The 5,895-nt window shown below is 50.4% G+C and overlaps 1 pseudogene; it reads left to right on the top strand.

Annotated features, from left to right (window-relative positions):
• The first annotated feature begins 834 nt into the window (after positions 1 to 834).
• Positions 835 to 2,710, top strand: LOC139334581 (uncharacterized; annotated as a pseudogene).
• The last annotated feature ends 3,185 nt before the right edge of the window (positions 2,711 to 5,895 follow it).

Here is a 5,895-nt window from a genome sequence, read left to right as displayed (position 1 = left end):
CCTCTACCCAGGTGCCGCTCCTACCTGATTTTAAGGAGCTGTTGTGCCAGCAGTTCCACACTCCAGCCACTGCCCACAAGTGGTCTGCAGCATGTCGCCGGTTCTCAAACATGCACGACAGGGACCAGATTGCTTGTGGGACACTTCCCCCAGTGGACCGAGCCCTCACTCCATTGGTGTCCCCCTCTAGCTCCATACTTGGCAACGCCACCTGCTCGAGTAAAAACTGCAGTGTCATGGATAGCCTGCTCGCCAGGCTACATAAAGCCATGTCGCTGCAGACTCGGCTGGCAAATACAGGCGCTATTTTGTCCCTTTACCTCTGTGACTTGTCTTGGCAGGTTCAGGTCGACACCAGCGTCGGTGAGGGGCTGCAGATGGCCTCCTCATGCCTCTCCTCTGTGATGAGGGAGCAGGCTGAGGCGGCAGGCAGTGCCTTAGCTTCCTTTTTGGTATCTAGACGCCACTTGTGGCTGTTTCAATCCCAGCTGCAACAGGGGGATAGAGACTGCCTGCTTAAAGTGCCGGTGGAACCCACAGCCATGTTTGGCGCTCACGCCACTGCCTTATTGCATTATCGCTCTCGGCCAGCGCCAGCTCCTGAGGCCTTGTCATGGGGTCAAGGGGACCTCAGACTCCAGCTAGAAGCCTCCTAGCAGCATAAGCGCCACCGCCAGGGCAGGGGCAGAGGACTGACTGCTATGGCAGAGGGGTCCTCCAAGCACCCTCAACCCTCCTGACAATCATCGGACTCGGGCCAACCAGGTTTCCTCGTCTGCTGCTCGCAGGGTGCCCTGGTTGGCCCTGGAGGCCGACCTGTGGGTGGTTTCCACCATGACCCACGGGTACCCCATTCAGTTTTTGCGCCGACCGCCAGTTACAAGAACACCCATGTTTACAACAATGGCCGATCCTCTCCAGGGGGCGGTTCTGCAGGCAGAGCTGTCCGCTCTCCTGGAAAAAGGGGCCATAAGGGAGGTGGCCTCAGGGGATCAGCGGGCTGGGTTTTTCTCCAGCTACTTTCTGGCCCCGAAGAGGGATGGAGTGCTTCACCCTATTCTGGACCTCAGGGGGCTGAATCAGTATCTACGGCCCCTGAGATGCCGGTTGTTGACGGTCCCCAGGGTGAGACAGGCAATCTCTGCAGGAGATTGGTTCGCCACTGTAGACCTGGAGGATGCCTATTTCCAGATACCCATCTGGAGGGGTCACTGGCGCTTCCTGCGGTTCGGCTTTGCCGGCAAAATGTACGAGTTTCAGGTGCTGCCGTTTGGTATTTCTCTGGCACCACGCACCTTCACTCGATGTATGGATGCGGTTCTCTCCCCCCTGAGGTGCAAGGGCATGGAGGGCAGGAGCAATGCCGCTGACACGTAGCCCTGCTGTTGGACCACATTCGGAGTTTAGGCCTGCGCCTAAACTACAAGAAGAGCAGGCTCGAACCGGCCCAGGTGACCTCCTTCTTGGCTATGGTCCTGGACTCGAGGAGCGGTACAGTTGCTTTGACCCAGGAGAGGCAGCTGGCCTTCAGGTCCTGCGTTGCCTTGTTCCAGCTGCGCGCTCTGGTCAACTGGGGTCTCTGCCTTCGCCTCATGGGCCTAATGGCAGCCATGGTGCAGGTAGTCCCACTTGCCCTCTTGCACATGCGGCCTGTACAGAGGTGTCTGCTGAGCTTGGGTCTGTGCCCTCAGAGGTCCCACAAGACCAAAGTATTGGTCTCTCTGAGGCTCCACAGAACCCTACGGTGGTGGAAGGTCCCTGTGAACATCAGGGCGGGCCGTGATCTGGGTCCAGTGGTCTATCGCCAGCTGGTGTACACCGATGCATCCCCGGGCAGGGTGGGGCGCGGTACACAAAGGCTGTGGGGTCAGCGGTGTCTGGACCGGCCGGTGGCAGGGTCAGCATATAAATGTCCTGGAGCTGAGGACGGCTCTTCTTCTTGCCGAGACTGAGGGGTCATCATGTCATTGTCCGCACCGACAGCACAGTGGCGGCCGCTTACATCAACAGGCAGGAGGGGCTTGGCTCCCCGGTCCTGTGCAAGCTGGCTACAGTTCTCTGGCAGTGGGCTCACCCCCTCTTCCTCTCACTCAGAGCCGTGCATGTGCCGGGGGTACTGAACTCCGCAGCGGACATCATGTCGAGGGGGGGCCCTCAGCTGGGGGAATGGAGGCTCCATCCGGAAGTGGTTTCCGAGATAAAGCGTCGCTTCGGCAGGGCAGAGGTCGACCTGTTCGCGTCCAGGGAGTCGTCCCATTGCCTGCTCCTTTTCTCTCTGCGGAACGACAATCCCCCCTTGGGCTGGGATGCTCTGGCTCACCCATGGCCCAGGGTTCTACTCTACACCTTTCCCCCCTTCGCTCTTCTCCAGCCTCTTCTTCGAAGAGTTCTGGTGGAGCATGTGCGGGTGATATTGGTGGCGCCTCTTTGGCCCCACATGGCATGGTTCTCAGTCATTCCACCTCTGCTGGACAGACCACCATGGGAGCTCCCGTGCCGGAGGGACCTTCTCTCCCAGGTGAATGGCACCCTGTTCCACCCCTTTCCAGTGGGGCTCAGGCTGGTGGCTTGGCCATTTCTCGGTTTCTCCGGGGGGCCCAGAGGCTTACGGCGTGAGCTGCTGGGCCCGCGGTTCCCTTGTGGGACTTGGATGTCGTCCTTGGGGCTCTTCAGAGTCCCCCTTTTGAACCCCTTGGGGGTGCTGATTTGAAGTCGCTTTCCATTAAGACCCCCTTTCTGCTTGCTATTACCTCGGCCATGAGGGTGAGTGAACTTCATGCATTGTCAGTGCATGGCGACTGCTGCTGGTTCTCCTCGGATGGTTGTTGTGTCATTCTGAGACCCAACCCAGCCTTCCTGCCTAAGGTCCTCACGGAGTTCCACCTGTCTCAATCAGTAGAGCTTAGGTCTCTCTCCTTTCCTGATGCTGGTGAGGACGCTGAGCAGGGTCGGTCTGCTCTGTGCCCGGTGAGGGCCTTGACGGAGTACATTCGGCGGACTCAGGCTATCCAGAAGTCCGATCAGCTCTTTGTCTGTTACGACCCGGGACATCTGGGAAGACCTCTGTCTCACATATGTAAGAAATACTGCACATTTTCAAGGTCTCACCATAACATTTTAAACAAGTGCAGTACTTTGATTACTGACAAACACAAAGCAATATTGATAAATGATAAATACATATAGAATCTGTATAACGGCAATACATACACTACAAAGATGGTAGGCATTTAAAAGTATTTATTTTGACTGAATGAGTTAGTGAAGCTGGACTAAAGAATGAAATAATGACACCAGATGTAGTCTTGAAAGTAATGCAGTACTGTATGTACTGAAAGAACTCTCCAAGATTTAGAGTCTCTAGGGCATGTTTCAGTTGGCCACAAGGGATAAGGTAAAGACAAAGTTACCATTTTTCATTAGTTCATTTTTGTCAAATACCTGATGGCAAGTCTTGCATGCATTGTTTTCCAAAGCACAAAAGCAGTTGGGCCAATATACATGAAAATCATATTTCCCTGTTTTGAAAAGTTTTTTGAGCAGATATTTGGTGGATGGCAAGAGGAAAGTTTGTGGCAGAATAAGTATCACAATTTGGAGAAGTGTTTGCAGACCATCTTGTGTCAATCCCACTGCTCCAGCAAAAGCCATCAAAAGTAGGATGGTTTGTCCAAGAGTAACAGATGCTCCTCTGTACAGTGGGGACCTCATTATGTCATCATTAACCTGGAATAAAAAACAGGATACCTATTAGTTATAGCTCCTGTAATGTGGTTAAAGTAGGAGATGTGATCGAACCATTTGGCCTCTTGGCAGCAGAGGCACCCCCACCCTCTTTCAGAGGCAGTATGAAATGTTGTGACATCATAAATTAAACTGCTTGCTATTGGCAGAAGAATCAAGAATCTGGATTCCAGCTGTGAAGTGTCAGGGGGCTGCTGTAAAATATTGACTAAATATTGACCATTGGCTCTATGATGGCACGATATTCAGAACCATTGGTTGTTATGAGTGTTATGAGTTATTAGTGCATTATCAGAAATTGTCATTATTTGGATTCCTGCTCAGCCATTCCCAGTGCCCATTCCAAGCTAACTATGGTAAAAGGACAAAATGTTTGATGGCTCTACTGTGCAAATTCGGGATTGACTATGGCGGCGCGGTCGGACGCAGCAGCCAAGCGCTCTCGCCTCAGCACTCTTTGTTTGATTGTGTTTGTATGTGGATGTCTACCTCTCACCAGACTGACTGAAGCTCGAAACTACAGCAGAGCTGAGCTGCTGGCGATAGCAGGAAAAGTCCCATCGTCGTCTAACTGGGACTTTATTCCACCGGAGATCCGGCGCCCCCACAGCGAAACAACAACCCACAGAGAGGCTCTACGGAGACGGCGGCGCAGGAGAGGCAAGAGAGGAGGCCTAAAGGCTAGGCTAAGAGCTAACCCTCACAGACCAGCGATCCCCAGCCTTTTCCTCGCCAACGTACGGTCACTCCACAACAAGATGGACGAGCTGAGACTGCGGATTACATCGGGTTCCCTGGAGCACTGTGTGATGATAATATCAGAGACGTGGCTGGATTCAAACACACCGGATGCTGCTATCGAGCTAGCTGGCCGCATTGTTTACAGAGAGGACCGCAACAGTCACTCCGGTAAGAGCAGAGGTGGGGGTCTGTGCATCTATATATGCAACAGATGGTGCACCAATGCATAAAACCAGCTTATGGGATGGTAGCAATTTATCAGAGGGATGCTAACGTTAGCTTCAAGGCTGTCCACTCCAGGTATGAAAATGAATTACAATATCGTTTACATGCGTTATCTGGGACACTTACCTCAAAGGGGCGTTTGGTTGACATGTCCGTTGTGGCTTTCTTTCATACATCCTCCTTAAAGATCACGTGCCCATGAGGGCAAATCTTTCACATGCATCACTCATGACATGCCCACTATTAACCTGATTGGACGGACACTTGCTTGGTCGGTTGGTCGTTATGAGCAGGACGAAGCAAACTGGAAATAGGTGCCAACTTTGAAATTTGAATCTGCCTAGTCTGATTGCATGAGGTGAATGACGTGCATTTCTAATTAAAACAATTAAATAAATAAAAAAATACATAAATACATATATACACACATATATAAAATACATATACACGTGTGTGTGTGTGTGTGTGTGTGTGTGTTGCAATACTTCACACAAGAGTTTTAAATTTGCATGAAAACAATTCTGAGGAAAAGTTGTTGCAATATTTTATGGAAAAGTCGTAGAAAGTGGTAAACTTTCCTTGACTAATTTACAAGAATAGCCCCACTGATGTTACATAGTTTAGTCTAAGTTAAGGGTTTTTGGATACACAGAGTTTGGTCAGTTCCTAATGTGCACTTCATCAATTTATCACTTACCGCAACCTGAAAATGAGCACTAATATCTGTACATGAATAAGACACTGCATGTACAGTGGGTACGGAAAGTATTCAGACCCCCTTAAATGTTTCACTCTTTGTTATATTGCAGCCATTTGCTAAAATCATTTAAGTTCATTTTTTTTCCTCATTAATGTACATACAGCACCCCATATTGACAGAAAAACACAAAACTGTTGACATTTTTGCAGATTATTAAAAAAAAGAAAAACTGAAATATCACATGGTCATAAGTAGTCAGACTCTTTGCTGTGACACTCATATATTTAACTCAGGAACTGTCCATTTCTTCTGATCATCCTTGAGATGGTTCTACCTTCATTGGAGTCCAGCTGTGTTTGATTATACTGATTTGACTTGATTAGGAAAGCCACACATCTGTCTATATAAGACCTTACAGCTCACAGTGCATGTCAGAGCAAAATGAGAATCATGAGGTCAAAGGAACTGCCTGAAGAGCTCAGAGA

This window comes from Chaetodon trifascialis, chromosome 8 (assembly GCF_039877785.1).
Source record: "Chaetodon trifascialis isolate fChaTrf1 chromosome 8, fChaTrf1.hap1, whole genome shotgun sequence".
NCBI lineage: Eukaryota > Metazoa > Chordata > Actinopteri > Chaetodontiformes > Chaetodontidae > Chaetodon > Chaetodon trifascialis.
This window is presented reverse-complemented; position numbering and strand designations above follow the sequence as displayed.